General features: G+C 44.6%; 1 long non-coding RNA gene across 1 annotated transcript in view; it reads right to left on the bottom strand.

The window, feature by feature from the left end:
- Positions 1–22,226, bottom strand: part of LOC142831056 (uncharacterized) — a 169,077-nt gene extending 146,851 nt beyond the window's left edge. The window contains exon 1 of the long non-coding RNA XR_012906671.1: positions 20,544–22,226. This is a non-coding gene — a long non-coding RNA (uncharacterized LOC142831056). The remainder of the gene's footprint in view (positions 1–20,543) is intronic.
- Positions 22,227–23,879: the final 1,653 nt, after the last annotated feature.

The raw sequence follows: 23,879 nt of genomic DNA, 5'->3' as shown, positions 1-23,879 counted from the left end.
GCCCAGCCGAACATGCTTTTCACACGTAGTCTTAACTTACCAATCCAAACTGCAAGCATTTGTGGAGTAAGTGCTTCCTCTTCTAGCACAAAGGTAAGTACCCTTATATTCAGCGGTACTTGAACATCTCCTGAATGTGTATGGCCCATTGCTAGCATCCACTAATGTCCCACATTGGCACTAGGGATGACGTGTTCCTGGCAGTGCCATTCTTCATATGGAACATTAAGCTGGGGTCTTGCACACTCCTGAACATTAAACATCCCATGATAGCCATGAAGAAGAGCTACGGGTTTTATTAACCTCAGTGTCCTGGACACATTGTACAGGGAAAGTCATCATTAACCTACCTCAAGACTACAGACAGCAGCCTCTTTGCGAACTATGCTCCAAGAGCTAGTAGCCTCCAAAATGTCTTTAATAATTTAAGGCAACTACCAAAATGTGACTCTAAAGGATATAACCTTGCCTAAAGAAAGAAGATCTATAAAGATTTTGTGATAGTAAAATGTGCACGTTTTCCTGTTACAAATCTTAATTTTTTTTCTATTCAGCGCTTTAAAAAAAACCCACTCAATTGTTTCATTTGGGATTTAGCCTAACATGGTGTTTTAATTATTCCGTACATCACAACTGTGGTGCAACCCGTTAACAACAGTTCAGCTTGTGTTAAGAACTCCCCTGAGTCGCCTTAGAGCATATCACACCACTTCCCCTCCCCCCATCAAATGTATTTTTTGCTAAATCGTACATACAACTTCATTACAAAAACAAAGCGAGGCAAAATTAGCCTTATTGGCTTGTACTCAGAGGGGACCACATTAATTTAAACACAAATTCAGTTTAAACCGACAACCAACAATACCTGAGTGAGAATAGGTTTCATTTTGGTGTCATTCTCATGTTAGTTGATGTATTTTTAATTTGTGTCCGTTATACCAATCTCCAATTTGCTGCTGAGGCACATGGGAAATAAAATTACTCAGGGTGGCAGGGGGGAGGAAAATGAGTGGCTCATTTTGTCACCAGCGCTCTGGCGCAGCTGTGCAGACCTTTTTGTTTTTTTTTATAAACCTATGGTCTACTGGAAAAAAAAGAACAATTAATCAGATGAACACTCTTTGATACCCTTTTGGAAAAGGATCTGCTGAGTATATTCTGTAAGCCAGAACAAAAAGCCAAACTCAGCTTCATAAGGCTGGGATCCTGCACCCTTGAAGTCAATAAAGGATTTGCCACTGACTTGAAGAAGCACAGGAACAAGCCTTAAGGCAGGCGCAAGGAAAGGGAAGGATAAATGTGAAAGTGGGAATAAAAGATACTAAAACCAACCAAAACCCTGCATCCTATTTGAATAAGAAAAGCTTTTGCAGCCAAGAATAGTTGTAATTTTAAAAAATGAATTAAAGCCACACCAGTCACTGAGGTTTCAAAGAACCTGTAGGAGTTCGGAACCTCAAAACAATAGGAGTTGGGTGCCCAAACTTTTTTGAGTAACTCAGCGTTAGGCCTGAACCAAAGATTCTTTCCACTGATGTCAATGTGCTTTAGTGTGGTAGTACTCTGAAAAGTGACTAGCTATCAAAAGTACTGGAGTTTTCCCCTTTGTGACAATACTAATACACCAGGTGGGTTTTGAGAGGTAAGCGGAGAGCATTCTCTTACATGCACTGTCACCAACAAAAAAATGCCCTCACTTATACCTATACAACTCCCTTTGCCTTTGGTTAAATTCCAACTTATGAAATTTTCACACTCAAAAAGTTATAAAAGCTTATTTTGGTGACTGAAGTCAGCAGTTATGACTAATTAGATATTAGAACAGATGTGTTGATACAACGTCGACAGACAGAATTGAACCTGGGATCTCTGGACTTTAGTGCATAAGCCTCTACTGCATGAGCTAAAAGCCAGCTGGCTATCAGCTAACTCGGTAGAGCGACTCATTATTCTCTCTGTCAGTGGTCTCAGTGCCACTAGATGGGACAGTGTGCCACACCAAGAAGGTGTGTGGGTTACACTGAGAAAGAAGCTGCCATTTTCACATCGGGGATTCCCAATCGGGCGAGGGAGAAGTGAGGCCACGGAGGCTGAAGAGCTCCATCCTGGGGAGCTCCAGCAGGCCAGATCCCAAGTCCAAGCCCTGCAGGCTGGAGCCCAGTGGCAGTGGGGCCGCAGGAGAGCCAACTGCAGGGAGGGGGAATGTCCTGGGAGGTTGGTGGCTGGGGATTTCCCCATATCTGGCATTCAGGATGGGTCAGGTCCCGAGGGTGCTGGACAAGGGAGTTCCAACGGATAAACACAGCCTGGAGGGAGCTCACCCCAAACATTTTCCAACATCCCAATTCCCTGCCCCAGATCAGAACCCCCTCCTGCACTCTAACTCTCTCCCAAGACCTGCCCCTGTCCCAGCTCTGAGCCCTCACCCATAGCCCACAGACTACATCCCCTCCTGCATCCAACCCCCTGCCCCAGCCTGAGTCCCCTCTGTCCCTAAACTCCCTCCTGAAGTCTGCAGTCCCTCCTCACCCCAACCTCAGTTCCCTCTAAGCTGTGCAGTCATGCAGCTGCCTATTAAAGTCCTGCGCAGGGGCTCAGGGCTGTGAGGGGAGAGGCACCTTTCCCTGTTAGCCTCAGAATGGAGCTGCTGTGGCCCACAGAGAGGTGCCTCTGCTTGCTGGCTCAGATTGGCTGCAGCCGGGGCAAAGGTGCCCCTGCCCTGGCTCCAGCCCCAGCACAAACCTACCATTGCTGGGCAACAGCTGCCCCTTCCCTGGACACCATCCAGCCTAGCATGGACATGCCAGGGTCATGGAGTGGTGCCCCTCCAGCCTGACCCTGCTCGAGCGGCCACAGAAAGGTGCATCTCACCTGGCCCCAAGCTTCTGTGGGGAGAGAGTGCCGGGGATAGTTCTTTCCCCCAGGGCAGCCTGCACCCCCTTCAAAACCCTCATCCTTGCCTCACTCTAGAGCCTGCCCCAATTTGGAGCACTCGCCGCACCCTTCTCTGCACCTCAGCACTCAGCCCCCTCCTACAGCCCAAGCCCTGCACCCCTGGCCCCACCCCATAGCCTGCACCCCCCAGCCAGAGCTCTCACCCCACTTACCCTATCCCTGTACCCTAGCCCTGATCCCCCTCCCACACGCTTCACCTCCTGGCCCACCACCAAAACGCACCATGTGCAGAATGAGTTTTGTAACAGGCATCGATACGAACGTTTTGTGGGATGCCTCACCTCCATAGTACTGCACGTAACAAAATTCATTCCGCACATGGACATAAACAATTAAAGGAACACTGACCTCCAACCCCAGCCTCTATCCTCATCCAAACACCTTCCGGGATGCCTCTCACATACTCCAGCCATCTGCCCCAGCCCTGAGACCCCTCACACTCTCTGTATGTCTCATTTCTGTCCACACCCCAGAGGTGCACCCCATTCTCCAGTTCAGTGAAAGAGTGTAAGGGTAGGGAAAAGGGAGCAATGAAGGAGGAGGGAAGTGGGGGCGGGGCCTTAGAGAAAGGTTTGGGGCAGAGGCAGGGCCACAGGGCAGGGCAAGGATGTTCAGTTCTGTGTTATCAGAAAATCAGCAGCCCTACTCCGGATAAACACATTCTAGCAGAAGTACATGAGAGCTATTATTTTGCACCACGCCTATGTGAAACAATACAAGAGGCCTTAGAACAGCCAAACGCACCTCTAATTACTCTGTCCTCTTCATACAACCTCCCCTCTTGATTCCTTGTAGAGACCGAGATACAGGTGAAGAATCAACAAAAGTCAACAAAATCCCCCTTCCCCCACATACCAGACCAGTTTGGCTGGTTTTAGGGATTAAAGTTAAAGGACTGTCTCTCAAATGAGTGTTCTGTGGCTGGAATAACAGAAAGTTGACATGTTTATGTTTCCCATTTGTCATTAAAAAGGTGCTTTGAGGCTGAATGATAGTTACAGGAGCCTCCTAGGATGGAGACTGTGGGAATTATTAACTGCTGCTGAATACAGCAGTACATACAAATGGACAAAACTTATGTACATGCGCTGAGCATACAGGAAGCGCATCCTCAGCAGCTGTAACCTATGGATCCCAGTTTGAGAAGCACTCTATTTCTCTCTGTCCCTCTCCTTTAGAAACGGAAGCAGTTTGATCAGGGAAGACTTCCTTTGCTTTTGATGCTGTTACCTTCGGAGCCATGTGCTTTTATGATGTCAGATCTGTACAGCAGTGCCAGCATTGTTCTGTAAGTCCCTCCTGTGCCATGCAAGCAGGGAGAGCAGAACGTCAGAGTTAAGCTCTTATACAGGCAAGTGCAGAGTTTTGCCTTTCCTCTTTTTACAGTGCAAAGAGAGATTCCTGTGATTGACCAGGATTAGGAACTTGTTTCTTTGTTTTGTTTTTCGGCTGCTGTCATAAAGGCCAAAATCCACGTTCTTTATTCCATCAAAACTCCCACAGAATTCAGGAAAGGCAGAGTTAAGTCTTACATTTGCAGTCCAATTCCGGTTCTTTTTATCCCAGGCTATAAGTTGACCAAGTTATTTTATCCCAGGCTATGTCTAGACTGCAGGCTTCTTTCAGAAGAAGTTTTTCCAGAGACATCTTTCGAAAGAGAGTGCCTACACACCAGAAGCACAACGAAAAAGTGATCTGCTTTTTCGAAAGATAGCGTCCACATTCATTTGACGCTAGCTTGCATTTAAGTTCTGATTGCTGTGGATGGAGTGGCCACCAGGGCACCTGTGCTTTTTCCTGGAGGTCTCTTCTTTCAAAAAAAAAAAAAAAAAAAAAAAAAAAAACCAAACCTCTTCCCCATCCACACATGCCTTTTTCCAAAAGAGTTCTTTAGGAAAAAGGCTTCTTCCTAGTAGAAAGAGGCTTGCCGCTGTCGGAAAACCCCCTGCATTCTTTCGAATTCCTGTCGAAAGAACGCAATTGCAGTGCAGACGTAAGTGTAGTTTTTCCAGAAAAACAGCCGTTTTTCCAGAAAAACTCTGCAGTATAGACATACCCCCGCGTCTGCATGGTCAGACACAGCAATCAATGAGAGTGCTAATAACACTACAGCCTGAGAAACTGCCTCTTGAGGTTGTGAGGGGAGGCAGAGGGATTAGGGAGCAAGTAAGTAAAACTACCTCAAAGAGCCTCTTTTCTGTTGTCTAACCACATCTTTTATCTCTGCTTCTCACACTGCCCGACATCTGTCCAACCTCTGCCTCCATCCCAAAACTCCTGCCATGGTTTTCATTCTCTCCCCCTTGCCCCATGCTATGCTGCTGGTTGGTTTGTTTGTGATGGCCAACTAGCAACAACATAGGAAAGGAAGACCCCTTGAAGAACCCCAGATATAAATGTGGTTAAAGTGCTTTATACCGGCAGGGAGAACATTCGTTTCTATGATAAAGAATCGATGTTTCAGGCTGGAAATGGTAACACTTTGAAATGGTAAATCACAGAGCTCCTCTGTTAAATCGTTAGTCCACTGAGAATTATTTTAAAGCTCCGGCTGATATTTGTGTTCTTTTTTTGCAAAGTCACAAAAGAAGGAGAGCAACAATAAAAGCAGAGACACATTACAGTCAGAAAAAAAATCTCAGCCTATGCCTACCAGCACAATGCCATGCAATGATGCAAATAACTGCACAGGGCAGCAACCTGTCGTGTGTTTCATTTGCTATTTCCAAAACACTTCAAGTTACAATCGGGACAGAGTAGTACAACAGTTTGGCATCACTATTAAATCCTATGACTCCTTCCTGCATCTCCTTTACATTAATCTGATAGATATGCAAAGCAGTGGAAGGGGAAAAAACCCACACAGGCCTTTCTTACTGACAGAAGATGACTTCCAGAACATAGGCCAGGTACCTTTTTTCAAGCAAAGATAGGCATGTGAGGGGAGATTAAAAAAAACCCTAACACCTGAAGAGATTTTTTTTAAGGTCTATTTGATCAGCCTGTTGAGACTGATACACAGAAGGAGAACTTTGCAAATGACAATGTTTCGTAACGAGCGTATTGGGAATTCTTACAATAAAAAAACAACTGTCAACACATCATAAAAGAGATGTTAAAAAAAACACCACAACTCCAGGCGCTGTAAACAGTATCCGAAGTTTTTCAACTGAAACATTTTTTTTTCCAGAGGTTGTTGCTCACATATGGTAAAAGCTGTCCCTAGGCTACTACCATATGTAAAGACACAAGGTTTTATGACTTATTGTCTGTAAGATTTATGGAGCTGATATATGATGAGCAATTTTTCATATTCTCATATCATGGACAACCACACATAATACACATAATACGAAGGTGTAAGACAACAAGATTCCACCACAGTGAATCTGTCAGAGAAAACACAAACTGCAACTTTCCTTAGCAGATGCTGTTTCTGGTGGGTTTGTTTGTGTGTTGTTGATGATCATGATGAATAAATGAAGGAAAGAGGGCATGGTAGCAGAGGGAACAAACTATTCAACGAAGATGCATTGGTCAGAAATATTCTATTATATGTTAATGAGAATTATATTGTATCCCTTTTGTTAAATTAGATTCCATAATAACAAGGGGTTCAGTGGCAACTTAAAGTCTAACAATTTAATTATACCATAAGCTTGCATGCATTACAACTACTTTGTCAGACGCATACAGGCAAAGAAAAAGAAACAGACAGTAGTTCTTTGCCTTCATACACCTGATGAAGTGAGGTGCAACTCACAATAGCTTACGCCATAATAAAATTGTAAGTCTTTAAGGTGCCATCGGACTCGTTGTTGATTTTGTTGAAACTGGCTACCTCTGAAACCAGATTCCATAATGTCAGCAATGTTTCCCCACAAAATACACACACCTTACTGTGACCAAAACCCCCTCTAAGCCACCCAAACTTATTTTCTCCTCCTTCTGGTCTCTGGCAATTGTAATTCTTGCAGGTGCTCATGTATACTGGCAAGGTATTTTTTTTTAAATTACTCACACCTCACTGTTGAGACTCTTTAGGTTTGCTGCAGTTTGGGTGTAGGTTGGAACCAGGCAGTTAATTTGCAAGATTTAAGGAAAGAAAAAAGTATAGTTCAATGTTTCTTTGATACACACTATCTTTCAGTGTCACAATCAGAACCAGAATGAATAAGGACATTTAGTGAAAACAATAAACAAGGGGCAATTAAAATCTGCTGAGAGTTTTGGTCCAGCTTTAGCAATGTGTGTATTCCTTGACAGGTAGCTTGGCTATCAACACAGGAGAAGGCCTCATCAACATTAGCATGGTATCACAGAAAATAACTGTCTCCATCGATTACCGTGCCTCAGATCTAATACACTGAGGGGAGCCGAAAGCCTCTGAGGATCCCTGGGCATGGTGGGGGTGACGCCACACTCGTGGAAGGGGTGGGGCCTCAGCTAGAAGGGGCGGGGCATTGGGCAGAAGGGGCGGGGCCAGGCAGCCAGCTCTCAGTGCTGCATAGAATACAGCGTGCCCTGCCTTCCAGCCCTTACAGCTGCACATCAGTGACTTAAAGCACCTGGGGTTCCCTCTGCCACTGCTACTTCAGTGACAGTGGCACCATGTGTGAGCCAGGACCCCTTTTGCCCCCCATTAGTGGGGCCTGAATACACTCAGACCTCTGTGCTGCTTACCATATCCCTCCTGTCTGATATTTGCCTCCATTTAAACATGTTGCTTGTTATCCTTAGGAGGGAGGCAGAACTCAGCCCTTCTCTTTGACAAAACCATCGAAAGTTCTTAACCTCACCAAACTGCTGGGTGACTGGGGCGCTAGTAAGGAATGCGCCAGTTAGAAGTAAATTTAAAAAAAGATAAATTAGGAGATGAAGTATACCAATTGCAGATGCAGCCTAGAAATATGAGACATGTGAACATTTATTTATTTAAGAACCATACCCCCGAATGCAATGCTGTGGTGCACAAGTAAATTGGCATCCTTGAAAGATATGACATGTTCCCCTGATATCCTAATAGGCTTGTGCATTTTTCCTGGAAAAATCCAGATGGTACCACTGAAAAGAGAGAGGGGGAAAAAATGGCAGCCTATAGAAATACCAAAAGGATGTGATTAGTACAATAATGTACCTGCAGGTTTGGAGAGCAATCTGGCACTTTGTGATCATTTTGACAAAAGGCACTTGAAAAAAAATCAATAAGATTGATCATTCGAATGCACAGTTTATAGATGTGGATCAGAGTTCTTGGACAGCTAACAAAGTAAGTTATTTTACATACAATTTTGTCAGTTTTTAAAAAAAAGGTGGCACAAACCTATAAAAAGATATAGACTATGCTTTGCAAATTGGGGTAGAGGATAGAGGGGGAGAGTGAGAACAGAGTGCAAAGAGTCATCTCTCACATATGCTTGCTCACTTGAAGAAATATGAATGTGTACCCTTCCAACACAGCTCTCAGTGTAAATGACTGCATCAAACCCTGAGACAAAAAATCTGGGAGAAAGCCCTAAATAAGCCAGTCGTGAGCCAAACTGTGCTGTACTGCCAACTATTGAATTTGTCATCTATCACTTTAAATTCTCCAGGGCTTTCCTGGTCCTCCTTGTAAGCAGGGAGCTTTGTAGGGATGCATTTGATCATAATCTGCAAATGGACAGCCTACCCTAATATAGGATGAGTTATGCCTCTCTCTGTTAGGATATGTCCATGAGGAGTAACGGTAGTTCGAATTAGAGAGCCTAATTCGAACTACCTACTCCGTGCCGCATAAGTCCACACTAACGGGGATTTAAAAATGGCGGTGCCCGGCAAGATGCAAATGAAGCCCAGGATATTTAAATCCCAGGCTTCATTTGCAACTTCGAATGCCTACATTAGCCACCCTAGTTCGAACTAGGGTGGCAGTGTTGACATACCCTTAGGGAGCAGCCTGCTTTGTCTTGCTCTGGTTCTGAGTTCTTGTGTTGTCACCATTCTGGATTCTAAGAAATAAAATAGAGTTACGTTGCAATCTTCCAGAAAGAATATTTTATGTTTTCCTCTGTCCTCTCTATTTGAATGCTGTGAAACCTATCACAACAAAAGTCAACAACCATGGATGAAGCCAACCTTTTAATGAGAGTGCAATGAACAGTAGTCCAATTCTAACAAAGATAATGCAATGACGTCTCACTTTTTAATGGGAAACTTTGCCTAGCACTAATCTTTATTCAAGCTAATAAAGAGCTCTTGCGCAAAAAGGTGTGTGTGGATGAGAAACAGGGTTTTTTTGTGCAAAAACAGCCTATCAAAAGAAGCACGGATGCCCTGGTGTCCATTCTGTTGATGGCAATCAGAGCTTTCTTGAGAAGGAGCATCCATACAGTCCGGATGCTCTCTTGTGCAAAAGCACATCGCTTTTCCAATGCACTTTTGCATGGTGCACGTGCTCTTGAGCAAGAAGTTTTTGAGGAAGATCTCTTCCACAAACAGCTTCTTGTGCAAGAAGCCTGCAGTCTAGACGTCGTCTCCTTTGGCAGCTTTAGCATTTCCCTTGTTTAAAAATACGACAATGATCACACAAACACAGTAACATCACTCATGCTCGATGTGATCCTCTACACTATTTCTGCAGTATGTTATGAAATGTCTTGACATACAGATTTTCTCCATTTATAGACATATTTTATATTAACTATACCTATGAACATATGCATGCGTACCCCATTTGTGCTTATCATGGTGATGCACAAAATTGCTATAGAGTATGTCATTTTTTATTCAGTTCTGGAAAGTTTTAAAAGAGAGTCAACTCTCTTTTCAAAAATATATATGCTTGATTATATAGTATATACAACCATCCAAAAGTGGGAATTCAAATGTAAAAAGGGGCGCAAAACATGGAACTATAATGAGGGAGAATAAATAACATGCCAATATAATGAACAGAGAGTGTCATTATTTTGGAGAAATTCTACATAATTCCATCTTGGTTTTTTCCCATTTTATAATGTTTTTAATATTATCTAGACATCAGCCTTCCCGGACAGACATATTAATCAGGAAAACCTTGAGTTTTATTAAGTAGGAGTATTGAAATTGGTAAAAAAAAAACACCCTTATTTGGTTCACATTAAGTGGCTTGTAACATTGTTAGATTCATTAGGTTGCTGCAATTCTCAAATAAATGAAGACTTATTTATGATTTCATAGGCATGCGCCCATTAAAATTAATACTTCCTTTGCTAAGCGGTGTAGACAACAGGGCACATGTTGATAAGCATTTGTATTGTAGGTAGAGAACAATGCAGGTTGCCACCAGAGTTGGACAGCTCAGTCTGGTATAAACAGATTCTTGAAATCAAGTTTTTATTCCACATACAGGGAGAGAAAAGGAGCCTAAGCTGAGAATCCTCCAAAGCACTTGCAACCCTCCTCCTCCCCCCCCCCCCCACCAGCTTGGTATCATCTGAAAATTCAATAATCATACTCTCTATGCCATCATCTAAATTGTTGATGAAGATATTGAACAGAACCAATCCCAAAACAGACCCCTGTGGAACTCCACTTTTATGCCCTTCCAGCATGACTCTGAACTATTAATAACTACTTTCTAAGGGTGTGTCTACACTACAGGTTTTTTTTGACAAAAGTTGGCTTTTGTCAACAAAACTATACCTGTGTCTACACAACCACCACGTTCTGTCGATAATATGTCGACAGAACGCAGCAGTTTTGTCGACAGCAGTAAACTTCATTTTATGAGCAATAACGCCTTTGTTTTGAAAGTACTCGAAAAAGGTGCTATTGCATGGAAAATGTGCTTTTTTGAAAGAGAGCATCTAGACTCTTTCGAAAAAGCAGCTTGCTTTTTCGACAATACTGATCATAGCCTAGATGCTCTTTTTCGAAAGAGGCTTTGTCGACAGTATCTGTCGGCAAAGCCTCTATCGAAAAAGGGGTGCAGTCTAGATGTAGCAGAAAGCTAGCAGATTGGTTTGACATGATTTGTACTTTACAAATCCATGCTGGGTGTTACCTATTAGCTTATTATCTTCCAGATGTTTGCACATAAATTTCTTAATTACTTGCTCCATTATCTTCTCTGGCACAGAAGATAAATTGACTGGTCTGTAGTTTCTTGAGTCGTTCTTATTTCCCTTTTTATAAATGGGGCATTATATTTGCTCTTTTCCAGTCTTCTGGAATCTCTCTCGACTTCCATGATTTTTCAAAGAAGATAGCTAAAGGCTCAGATACCTCCTCTGTCAGCTCCTTGAGTATTGTAGGATGCATATCATCAGGCCTTGGTGACTTGCAGTCTTTTCTAAGTAACTTTTAACTTGTTCTTTTTTATTTTAACTTCTAAACCAGTGGTCCCCAACCATTTAAGGTTGCCGGGGGTCAGGGGGCGTGGCCGTTCGCCTGCCAGGCGCCAGAGGGCGGGGCCCCCCATAGCCGCATGCCTGGGGGTGAGGCCCCCCCATAGCTGCACGCCCGGGGCCGGGGCCCCCTCCAAGGTCCGCATGCCCGGGGCCAGTGCCCCACCCGAAGTGCCACGCGCCCAGGGCCGGCGCCCCCCCGAAGCGCCGCGCACCTGGCGCCCCCCCAAGCGCCACGTGCCCAGGACCGGCACCCCCCCTAAGCGCCATGCGCCCAGAGCGTGGGCAGCCAATCAGCGGCGCTCCCGAGGCCGGCACTCACCGTGCGCCACGTGCCCAGGGCCAAGCCAGCCCCGAGCACTTGGAGGGCGCACACAAATGCCCCCACGGGTGCCATGGCGCCTGCGGACACCGTGTTGGGGACCACTGTTCTAAACCAAATCCATTTCCATGATCACTCAGTATGTTATACAACCTGTCACCATCAGTCTTCTTGATGAAAACCGAAACAAAGAAACCATTAAGCACCTCTGCCATTTTCCAGGTTTCCTGTTAATGTTTGTCAGGGCTGCTCCCCACTTTGGCACTCTGAGTGCAGAAGGTGAGGACCTGCAAGAGAGCTTAAAAACCTTGGCTCTACAGGCACCGGTTACCAAAATTTCCCAGAGCCACAAATTCCCTGGCTCTGAGAAATAAAAAAACAAACAAGCTGCCACCATCAAGTGATTTTATCCCTAAAACCAGGGGTGAACCCTTGAACCCACCCCCATGGGTACCCCAAGCTCATTTGCCCCAAAAGAGCTTGAAAAAAGAAAAGAAAAAAGCAAGCTGCAGTTTCTAGTAGCTGACCTCCCAGTCTGAGGCATGCAGATACACATAGACAGACCGACCTTCCAGGAAACAAGAATCAAATCATCACCTTCAAAAAAGTGGGGGGGGGGGTTTATTACAAAACAAAAGATAAATTTGATAAAGCATATTTGATTGCTAGATGTAACAGCAACTAAGAAAAACAAATTAAAACACAGAGAAAAGTTTCTGGGCACAGTGACAGATGGTAAATGGGGAGGGTATGCACAGATTCACACAGAGCAGTTCAAACCAAACCACAAAATAAAATAAAGAAAAATTAACCTGAATGTGTCTAGATTCACTTTTCCCCTTACTTACTTCCAATTTTCTCTTTATTCAGTCCACTCCCATGCACCAAATTCCTTGGAGGCATGGTAGTCCTGCCTGGGTTTAAATTATTCTGTCTCTCTCAACTCCTGGTTTTTCTGTCCCACACAAAGAAAGCAGGCAAGGAACCTATATCCAATTCAAATTTCAACCCTTTATCTTGATTGGTTCTCCCAGCCCCCTGACCAACACCTTTACTAGCTACCTGAGTTTAACCCCTTAGTCACTGGGTGCTGATCAGCACTCCTCCCGTCCAATACATAGTTCTCCCTCTTCACTGAGCAATGGGCCTACATTGTCTTTGGTCTTCCGCTTGCTTCTAATATATTTGTAGAATGTCTTCTTGTTACCCTTTATGTCTCTAGCTAGATTGAGCTTGTTTTGTGCCTTTGTCTTTCTAATCTTGCCCCTGTAAATTTGCATTATTTGCCTATATTCATCCTTTGTAATTTGACCTAGTTTCCACTTTTTATATGACTCCTTTTTAATTTTTAGATTGTATAAGATCTCCTAGTTAAACCAAGGTGTCATACTTTCTATCTTTCTTATGCAGTGGAATAGTTTGCTTTTGGACCCTTAACAATGTCCCTTTGAAAAACTGCCAACTCTCTTAATTATTTTTCCCCTCAGTCTTGCTTCCCATGGGACTTTACCTACCAGCTCTCTGAGCTTACCAAAATCTGCCTTCCTGAAATCCACTGTCTCTAATTTGCCATTCTCCCTTCTACCACACCTTAGAATCATTAACTCCATGATTTCATGATCACTTTCACCCAAGCTGCCTTCCACTTTCAAATTTCAACCAGTTCCTCCCTATTTGTTAAAATTAAATCTAGAACAGCTTCCCTCTCCAGTAGCTTTCTAAACCTTTTGAAATAAAAAATGTCTCCAATGCAGTCCAAGTACTTAATGGATAATCTGTACCCTGCTGTGCTAGCTTCTTAAGATATGTATGGATAGTTGAAGTCCCCCATCACTACCAAATCCTGTGCTTTGGATGATTTTGTTAGTTGTTTAAAAAAAGCCTGAACTACCTCTTCTGCCTGGGTAGGTGGTCTGTAGTAGACCCCCTATCATGACATCACCTTTGTTTTTACCCCTTTTAGCCTCACCCAGAGACTCACAAAGTCTGTCTTTTCTTTCCATCTCCACTTCAGTCCATTTTTAATATATAAGGCAACACCTCCTCCCTTTTTTCCCTGTCTGTCCTTCCTGAGCAATAATGATACTGTGGTCCCATGATGAACCAAGAATCTAGTTACTTGATTCTCTGATGCAACTGACAATCCCTCTCTTTGGACAAAACAAGTCTGGTGGTTTCAGTGCTGTTCTGAGTAGGTAAGTGTCAACTATTCGGCATTCTCAGTACAGAGGCTGTGAAGACTGAACTACCTTCTGAATTCAGAGCTGGCTATCTCTAGTCCACAGCTGAGGCATAGCGTGAGATGCTGCTGTCACACTGTATCTGTTTTTGCTCTAGGCTCTGTAAGAACGTACTATACAAGACCAGCACTTGGCAAAACCTTTTGAACAAGACATGAAATGATGAGCAGCTAAGTTTGTTCTGAGTTCTGTTTGAACTCTTTTCCCAAAAGGGCAGAGAAGCAGAGGCCGCCCATGTATGCACTGGCCCTTTGGGACCCCTCTTACTTTAGATATTTTCTGGAGCAGTGGAGGTAGGGAGGGCAAGACAGTCAAATAACATGCATTTCGTAGGAGGTTGAATTGAGCCATGCTTCCCAGGAACTTCAGAGAAGAGAATTGGCCTCCTTCCGCCATCTTGCATTTTCATGGGGGTGTTCCAGGAGTGTTCCTAACTTCTCCGAAGGCAAAAAGGAGGTACCAAACCTCCCTAATGCTACTGCAACAAAAGGAGGGTACACTGTTGTGCCCACTGCAGTCAGTGGTGCAAAAATGCTCCCATTGAGCCTGCGGGCTGTCCCTGTGGGTTACATCACTGAAGTCCCTGGGTTTCCATAAGTACAACACAAGGGCTTATAAGATGTTTCCCTCAGGAGGGATGGGGAATGAAAAGTGCACCTACCTCTGTAGAATCCATATCTGTAAACAACAGCTATACTTGCTGAATAAATCAGTCATGCACACACCCCTGCCTCTGGGGACCTAGAAACAGAACACTAATACGTCAGCTCCTAAAACAGAGGTTCCTTCCACCGGAGTTAAGAGAGAGCTCCTATATGCAGCAGTTTATAGTCTACAGTCCTTAATTTCTCTCTGTATTACAGTGTCTGGGACACACAAACTCTCCCTCACAGACACACACATTATAGAGGGAAATGAACACATCAGGCACCTTCCTTCTCCTCAACTCCTGACACATTATGAATGGAAGATGTGAGCGCATATCTGATGGCAGAATCTGGTCCAGAGTTACAGACCATAGCATCGTTTATCTAACTGTCTCATCCGTAGCAGCTTTCCTGATCTGTCAGTAATGCCTGCTTAATTGCCGTCAAGCGGCATCATTTTAAGTTGATTTACTTTTAAATGCAGACTTCTACCAGACGACAGGAAAGTCACACCCCAGTCACCCCATCAGTTTTGCTTGGTTTGAAATATTCTGGATTTGCCACTGTTTTCCTAACAACTATTAGAAGAACATGCTGCATCCATTATACGCAATTGCCTAGATTAGGTAAATGCTACAGAAATTAACACATGAACGTAGTAAAAATCATGGAAAGATGAATAGATTACAGTATGTCTACTTTTCTTGCAACTTGTAAGGGCAAAGCACAACAGCCTCTTCCATGGCTTGTAGTTAATTTGCTATCAATGCCCAACTGCTTTAGAGTAAATACAGGAACAGGGTGTCACATAAGTATCCTGAAGCAAAAAGAGAGAGGTTTCCTATTTCTTTGTTAGCTAGCAAAGATGGTATGCATGTTACGAAAAGATAATACAGGGGAAGAAATCAATTCTCCATGTTGTTACACATCCTTGCGTGCAAATGTAAACTTGAAAAGAAAAAAAGTATCTTTCTATTACACAAAGGTCATCTGAAATCATTAGCACACACTGATATGATCAGAAGAAAAATAAATGAGACATCTCTACTCAGGGAACACTGCACCTACTTCAAATGGTATGATACATGCACGAACAAACAGATGTTCAGCCCTATTCCAAAAGGGATCGTCACTTTCAGGAATATACCCAGCTACTATGTAGTAGATTTTATTTACATGTAGTAGAGTTGAGTGCACAGTGCATGCTCATCTTGTTCTTTGCAATGTTTCCTTTCTTCGTCAATCTGAATTCCATCAGGGATCTTCCCTTGGGTCATTTATATGCAGGATATATCTCAGATGGGGACACAAAGCCGGACAGCTACTTCACAAAGGAAATTTGTATGATTATATAATGAGTCACACAAATATCATTATCACTGCTCTGATACCTGCTGGCAAAGGCAAGGCTGTGATACAGCTGCTGGCCTGAATACAACTGAGCTGTGTAATTGATCCAGCGACAAGTGATCTCTCCACACTGACTTATTCCTCCTCTTTGGCTCTCTGCTGCATCTGCAGGGGTTCTGCATTTTCAGGCCTCTCACAGGAGGCATCCTCTTTGAAGAGAGCTTTCCTTGCCTGACGCAACAAGATTAAGCAATTTGCTTTTAATTAGTACTGCAGTCATTTCCAAACTAAGCAGTGGAAAGAGCAGAAAAGCAGACTGTCTCTTTAAAGTGCAAGTGGATTCAACACACGCCGTGAATTTAGAACCCGCTGTTGGAAAAGTTCCGCTTTCTTTCACCGGTACTTGTGCTCTCTGCTAATTTTTACAAGAGTTCAAGTTGTATGCACCAGTTAGCAGAGACATTGCAGGAGGTAAACTGAGAATGGAAAAGCATGACCCCTTGCTGCCTCTGTTTATGGTGCCTAAATTATACCCAGACACTGCTTCGGGTCTCCTCTCCAACTGTTATTATGCACAACTCTGCTTGCAAAAATCAGGAGTTCTTCCTCCCAATTACTGCCCAAGAGAAGTGTGCGCTTGCCATCTGTGGCCACTGTCAAGTAAAACAGTGCAGGTGTAAGTGGAGAAAAATAAGGTGCTAGGGGGATGCTTGTGAAGCTGCACTGATTCAACAGAGGAGAAGTTGGCCCACAAGCTGGCAGTCTCTAGGGTAACTGGAGATCAGATTAACGGACAACTCCACCAGCACTTGTACAATGTTGTACCAGCTTGTAATCCTGGCAAGCTGCCACTCTCCTCTCCCCCCGAGCACACAACATTCATCTGAGGGAGAGTGGAAATCTGTAGCTTTGTTTGCAGTACAATTAATATATGTGTGAACAATTGACTGCAAAGTAAAGCGGAACCATATCCACTACCCACTCTGTGGCCAGTTTATACACACTAATGCAATCTCAGCAGTGGATGGTTGCACTTCAGCTTCCATTGAGACAGAGCACACACTCCAGTTCATTTCCAGTGGCTTAACCTAACTGCTAAGTTAATAACCCCTTCTGCAACATTAACTTCATCCTGTCCAAGCATATCTTGCGAGGCCCGAACGCATGGGGAAAACCTAGCAATTCTAGGAACACCTTAAAAGTCTCTGAGGGGGGTAGCCGTGTTGGTCTGTAACTTTAAAAAAAATTGAGTAATCATGTAGCACCTTAGAGACTAACAAAATATATAGATAGATAGTATCATAAGCTTTCATGGGCAAAACTCACTTCCTCTGATGAGCAGAGTGGTGAAAAAAGGGGGGAGTCTTACAATTTATTACAAAAAAAAGAGAAGTATCTGTCAATTGCAGTGCCAGTGCTAATGAGCTAATTGAGTGGGCTAAGTATGGGACAGTTCTAGCCCACTCAATTAGCCTCATTAGCACCAGCGCTACAATTGACAGAGACTTCCTCCCTCCTTTTCCTGTTATAAACTGTGAGGTTCTCCCTTTTTTCTCCACTTTGCTCATCCGAGGAAGTGGGTTTTCCCCATGAAAGCTCAGGACCACCTTAGTGAGCTGAGGTTTACAGGATATAGGACAAGTATCAGAGGGGTAGCCGTGTTAGTCTGAATCTGCAAAAGTGACGAGGAGTCCTGTAGCACCTTATAGACTAACTGAAGTGTAGGAGCATAAGCTTTCGTGGGCAAAGACCCACTTCGTCAGATGCATATAGGATATAGGACAGAATTCCACTCCCAAAAGTTTCCCCTCAAAAGATGACAACCACCACTTGATCCCCCCCTTCCAGGTACATACCTCTAGAAACCTCAGTCTATATAATCCCCATATGGTGAGGTGTATGTGCATTCAGAAGCCATGAATCCTTTTCTACTTGCTCCAGGCTGGGATTAGTCAGATGAGCCTATTGTTCATTAGCCCAAATGACCATATATGGAACATAGAATTTTTCTGCATGTGTCTAAACAACTGTATCAAAAAATCCCCACAAGTATAGCCGGTATTGTCTAAATGATCAGAATCTGGCATTCTTCTACCGTCAGCTACACAGCTCGCTTAAAATTGAACTCCTGGCTCATTTAGATTTATGCTGTTGGTTCAATAAACAAACACAGTCCATAGTCCATCATACTAAGTGTGTAATAAAGCTGCTTACCTGCTTCCAAACAAATAGCTTTTATTTGCCCACTCCTCTTTGATTCTTCTCTCCCCCATCAAACCTAAGAGTATTGTTCAATTTCCTTCCTAAACTGTACCATACCAACAGATCAAATGGTGTCTAAATTCTCTCCCCCAGACTTTCAAACTGCATGGTGCTACAGAATTTTTTAAAATGTTACTTTATAAATTAAGGGAAACATTTCTCTTTATTGAATCTATCTTATTTTTTCGCCTTTCCCTGCACATGTGGCTACAGTTCAAAACAGTTTTCCTTCTGTGATGCTAAGGCCTTTGTGAATATCAATTATGCTGGCGTTTTGGAGGTTTTTCGGACTCACTGGGACAAACGAAGCTAGTCTGCATCTCATTCACACTTGTTGAAATGAATTAGCATGTGGCTGGTCCACATCTAACTAAATGTAGTAAGTGCAGTTTCAAGATACATTTGTCCTCAGCACCACGAGAGCAACCAGGAATTTTCTGAATTGTTTCCTTATCAATGACACAAAAATTGTTAGTTTCTCTCTCTCTCTCATACAGTGTTTGCCTCCACTCCATTTGCCTCTCTAATAAAGTCTTCTGATCTAAAAGGGTGCTTTATTACTCTTGTTTAAAATGGCTTCCTAATGATGCTCGACGTCTCCTGCCTTTGAAAGAGCATCTATGCAAAACTCTAATCCCACAGAAGGAGGGATACTTGTTAACCTGCGTCTCGTTGAGTCACCAGGCTTAATGAAGGGGAACCACTTCGCAGCTGAGAAATTATGACTTTACATGATAGTCTCTTGCTACAAGAGAGATATTACACACACCTTAATCCCATGACTCAGCCCTCTCCTTGTACCCCCTTTAATTGTCAGAACCTGAGGAAATCCAGGCCGAGGTAAATAACAATTCAGCAGTAACAGAGGAGATTCACTTTAGGCCATGAATTTTTAATGGGCTGAGACTGCAGAGGGAACGCAGGGCCGAGATCTGCGCTTCTTATCTGATGGGGAAGGTCAGTGTTTGAAAGGAGGGAGGGCATGGATGAGAGAACAGATCTGACAGGGCTCTTCAGCTGAGATTTCAGCTTGTCACAGACCAGCATACCTTAACATATTAGGGTCTTATTTTCAAAGAAGTAACTTACACGTGCTCATGCTAACAAAAACTGTACAACGTTTCCCTCGGCACAGGCAAATTGGCAATGTTAGCCTTGCTTTTAGGAAACAAAACCAAACCCCCAGAGAATGATCAATACAGACGTGCCATGCTTTTAATGGGAAAAGGGGATGCTCCAATGCCAGTCTGCGCCCAGAAACATACAGAAAGCACTAAACAACCTTTTGAGATAGCCATTCTAGTTATGTCAGCATGCCTTTTGGAAATCGCATGCGAGCCTCAGAATCCACTTGGCTTACTAAATCTCACATGAGTGGGGTTCTATTTCCTGCCGTCAATCCACTGACAGGGCTGCCACTGACATCATGGGAGCTGCAGGTGTGTGCTGAGGGCAGGATCCGAGGGTCACTCTGGATGCAAAGTAAGTGACACCAAATTCAGGCTGCTTTAATCTACTATATATTTGAGCGAGTCTGTCTCTTTTTTTGTCTGTTTGTTCAAGAACGCCTCCTAACCAGCAAGTGCGAGGACCACCAGATTTGGTATACAGCTTCCTCTTATCATAACTTAAAGCCAGGTAAACATTTTGTTGTGCCAGGACAATGGAATGTGCCTGGAATGGGCTTGCTTCTCATAAAACCAGACAGAAAAGAGAGAGCATCACCAGGCAGGTGAAAGAAGTCCCCCCCCTCCCCCCATTTGTCCCGGGATGTTTCTGGCTGTTCCCTTTCATCAGGGAGCGAGGGGAAAGTGCAGTTTGCTGCATTTCTTACTCTGGCTGGGGAGCACAGGGGGCAGATGAGCTGTGCACTTTGCTCTCGCTCCCTGACAGGGATGGGCATGGGAAGATCAAGCAGCTCTGGTACAAATCCCAGGGAGGGGAGAGAAGGGGCAGCGTTAGCCTGCCCAGCCCTCTACATACAAACATGCATAGTATCCTGCCCAGGTCCCCTCAATCCTGATTCCTGTATCCCTCCCCCCCCACACACACACACACCCAGCCTCCTACCCTGAGCTCCTCCTTAAAGACCCTAGCAATACCTGGTAAATGTGCTAGTTCTAAATAAGAATGGAGCAGGAAGGAAGAGGAGAGGAAAGTTATGAGGAGTCAGTGCATGCATGGCCATGCATACAAAGCCACTCAGTGTCCTGTACTTGTAGTTTGTGGGGCAGTGACAGCCCCTAGAGTAAGTGGATACTGACACCTGCATGCACGGCAGGGCTAAGGGTGGCATACAGGCTCTCTCTTCTCCAACTCTGGGTCCCATGGTCCTCACCCCCTTTTTTCAGGGCTTGCCATCTCCCTTGTTTCCGTCTCTGCCTTCACACCACCTCACCTGAGGCTGGTAGGGGAATTCTTCCCTCTCCGTTCCAACGCAGGGACCCTTACACAGCTCTCAGTTAAATGCATCCCACGTCTGTCTCTCTCGAGGTCTGGATTCTGCCTTAGTGATATGGCTACTTCCCACTAACGCCTGGCTCCAATCTGCTGGCTGCTCTTTCTCTCCCTGGCTTCCTGACAGACTTCTCTATTCAAGAGAGGCCATCTCTCCTACAGGCTTCTGCCTTGACCCTTGTGATCCCTCTCTATTCACTGTCTCAGAGAGTGACCACAGATTTCCACCCTCTCTTTCTACATCCCCTTTCTGCTCTAAACTTCCTCTCTGTAACTAAACAGCCAGCTTGTCTCTCATCTAGGACCCATCGTAAAGTCTATGCCGTCCTCTAGACGCTGCCAGATACGGTGTGGGCCTGTTAGGCTAAGAACAGTCATACCGGGTCAGACCAAAGGTCCATCGAGCCCAGTATCCGGTCTGCTGACAGTGGCTAGGTGCCCCAGAGGGAATAAGCAGAACAGGCAATCACCAAGGGATCCCTTTCTTGTCACTCAGTCTCAGCTTCTGACAAACAGGCGCTAGGGACACCATTTCTACCCATCCTGGCTAACAGCATGGACTCATCCTCCATGCATGTACCTAGTTCTTTTTTTGAAGAAAGGCTGTTAAGAAGCAGGTAATTCGCTAATCGTGTAGTCCAGCGTTTCTCAAACTGTGGGTCCCGACCCCCTCGGGGGGTCACAAGCAACTTAGAGGGGGGATTGCAAACAAATTAAAGGGGGATCGTGAGCAACTGAGAGGCTGCTTGTAGCAATGGAGAGGGGGTTGCGGTATCACACGTTTGAGAACCCCTGGTGTAGTTGATAGCGTTTTTGTTGACTACACGATTAGTTGATAAGGGAAGTTAAAGCTCCTGGCTGGCCCCAGGTCCGGGAGCCACTCCTGCTATAGCCCTGCAGTTTAAGTGTAGTAAGAGCCAGGCAGCTCTGATTTGTTTGCAATGCTAAATGAGTATTTTCTCTGACCCCTTCTGGGAAACATTTCATTGAGTCAAAAATTAGATGGGAAATGTGTGACAAGTCCTAGTGCTGATGGCAAATCAGAACAGATTAAATACTTCAGATTGCCAGTGGAGTCAACAACCTCCGTGGGCCTCCAGGCAAGTTGAGAGGGAAGGGGGACTCCGTGCACCCAGAAGGATCAGGGCTCAGGGGGGTAGAGGCGGGGCTAAAGGCAGCTGGCCCTCAGCTCTGCCCAGAGTGCCCCCTGGAGTGTGTGGGCAGTGTTCCAGCTGCAATTTAAAGGGTCTGGGGCGCCAGCTGCTGCCACTTCTACTTCGGCAGTGACAGTGACCAGAGACCTGAATCACTGGTCCCCTGAGGCCACTTTGCAGAACCTCCCCATCAGCAGACCTTCCTATTTCAGAACATGGCAGTCCCAGAGCCATCAGAGATGTGCAATGCTTTCCAGGAGCAATCTGAAGAGGAATGCAACTTGCTGGACAAAATTATTTAAAAATATCACTCAGGCAACGTCTATACTGGCCCCTTCTCCGGAAGAGGCATGCTAATTTCTAACTTTGGAATAGGGAAATCCGCGGGGGATTTAAATATCCCCCGCGGGATTTAAATAAACATGGCCGCCGCTTTTTTTCTGGCTTGGGGAAAAGCCGGAAAAGAGCATCCAGACTGGCGCGATCCTCCGGAATAAAGCCCTTTTCTGGAGGATCTCTTATTCCTACTTGAAAAAAGCCGGAAAAAAAGCGGCGGCCATGTTTATTTAAATCCCGCGGAGGATATTTAAATCCCCTGCGGATTTCCCTATTCCAAAGTTAGAAATTAGCATGCCTCTTCCGGAGAAGGGGCCAGTGTAGACATAGCCTCATAGTTTGATCCACACACAAATGTATCACTCTTAGGGGTATTCTCTTTTCAAGACCAGTTGCCCAATGGGACCATTATGTTACGGGCTGGCAAAAGAAAGCAAATCGTGTGAATTGCAATAGCTAACAGCTGGAGGTAGAATTATTCATATTATTGGCAGACCAAAGTGAACGCAGTGAGAGAAATAGATTTCACGCATCAGAAAGGAGCAGAGATACAAAGAGAACGAAGGATGACAATGAGTCTCTGTTTCTTGGGAACATCCAGAATGCTGCAGAAAACACTCCTGCATGGGCATCACAGGCTCTGACAAAGAAAAGCACCAGGAGCAGCAAACCAAAAAGTGCCACATAGCATATCAGCACCAGTGCTGAACAGAGCTCTGAAGAAGGAGATGGTCTGAGAAGAAATGTTCCCATGATCAGAAACCCACCAGAGGTTCAGGGATAATTACTGACCCATGATGCAATATGTCTGATATCCACTTGTGGGCACCACGCTTTAGGAAAGATGTGGACAAACAGGAGAGAGTCTAGGGGAAAGCAACAAAAATCTGTCCTAAGAGGAAAGGTTAAAAAATCTGGGCACGTTTAGTCTTGAGAAAAGCATGTTTAGTCTGATAACAGCAGGCCCAGGGGGACGGGTAAAGGGGGAAGTTGCCCTGGGGCCTGGTGAAACAAAGGTGCCTAGAGCTCTGGCAACAGCCACTGCTTTAAATTGCTGCTAGAGCAGCAGGTAGCATGCTCTGGGCAGCCCTAAGGACTGGGGGGGCAAGACATTCTACACTCCGGGCATACTCCGTCCGCCCACGACCTCAGCCCTTCTGCGAGAACCCCTAAACACACTTGCCCAGGAACCCACAGAGGCGGTCAACTCCACTGGAGAACAGTCTTCAAACGTGTTAAGGGCTGTTATAAAGAGAACAGTAATCAGCTGTTCTCCATTGCCACTGAAGGTTGGACAAGAAGTAAGGGGCTTAGTCAGCAGCAAGGGAAATTTAGGTTAGATAACAGGAAAAGCTTTCTGTTGTTAAGTTCTGGAACAGGCTTCCAAGGGAGATTAGAGGATTCCTGTAACTGGAAGTTTAAAAAAAATAGGTTGGAGAATAACCTGTCTGGGATGGCCTACCTTTCACTGGCCTGTCTCAGAGCAGGGGGTTGGACATGATGACCTCTCAAGTCCTCCTTCAGTCCTGCATTTATGTAATTCCATGATAATATAATGCTCTCACTTGCCAAGTGGTTTTGCTTATGCACCCTGATCTCCATTTGTGCGTTTTATGGACAGTTTATATTCCGGCTTAGTTGTTATTTTTATTGGTGTGAAGGTATATTTGTATTACATTTTTTTAAAGGATCCCTATCTTGTGACAGTCGTATTTATCTTTGATAATCCTGACCCATGTCAGATGACTAAGTTCAGGACAAACACCAGTCTCTCGCACATTTATTAC

The sequence above is a fragment of the Pelodiscus sinensis genome, chromosome 12 (genome assembly GCF_049634645.1).
Source record: "Pelodiscus sinensis isolate JC-2024 chromosome 12, ASM4963464v1, whole genome shotgun sequence".
NCBI lineage: Eukaryota > Metazoa > Chordata > Testudines > Trionychidae > Pelodiscus > Pelodiscus sinensis.
Note: the sequence above shows the minus strand (reverse complement) of the source record. Positions and strands in the feature narration are given on the sequence as shown.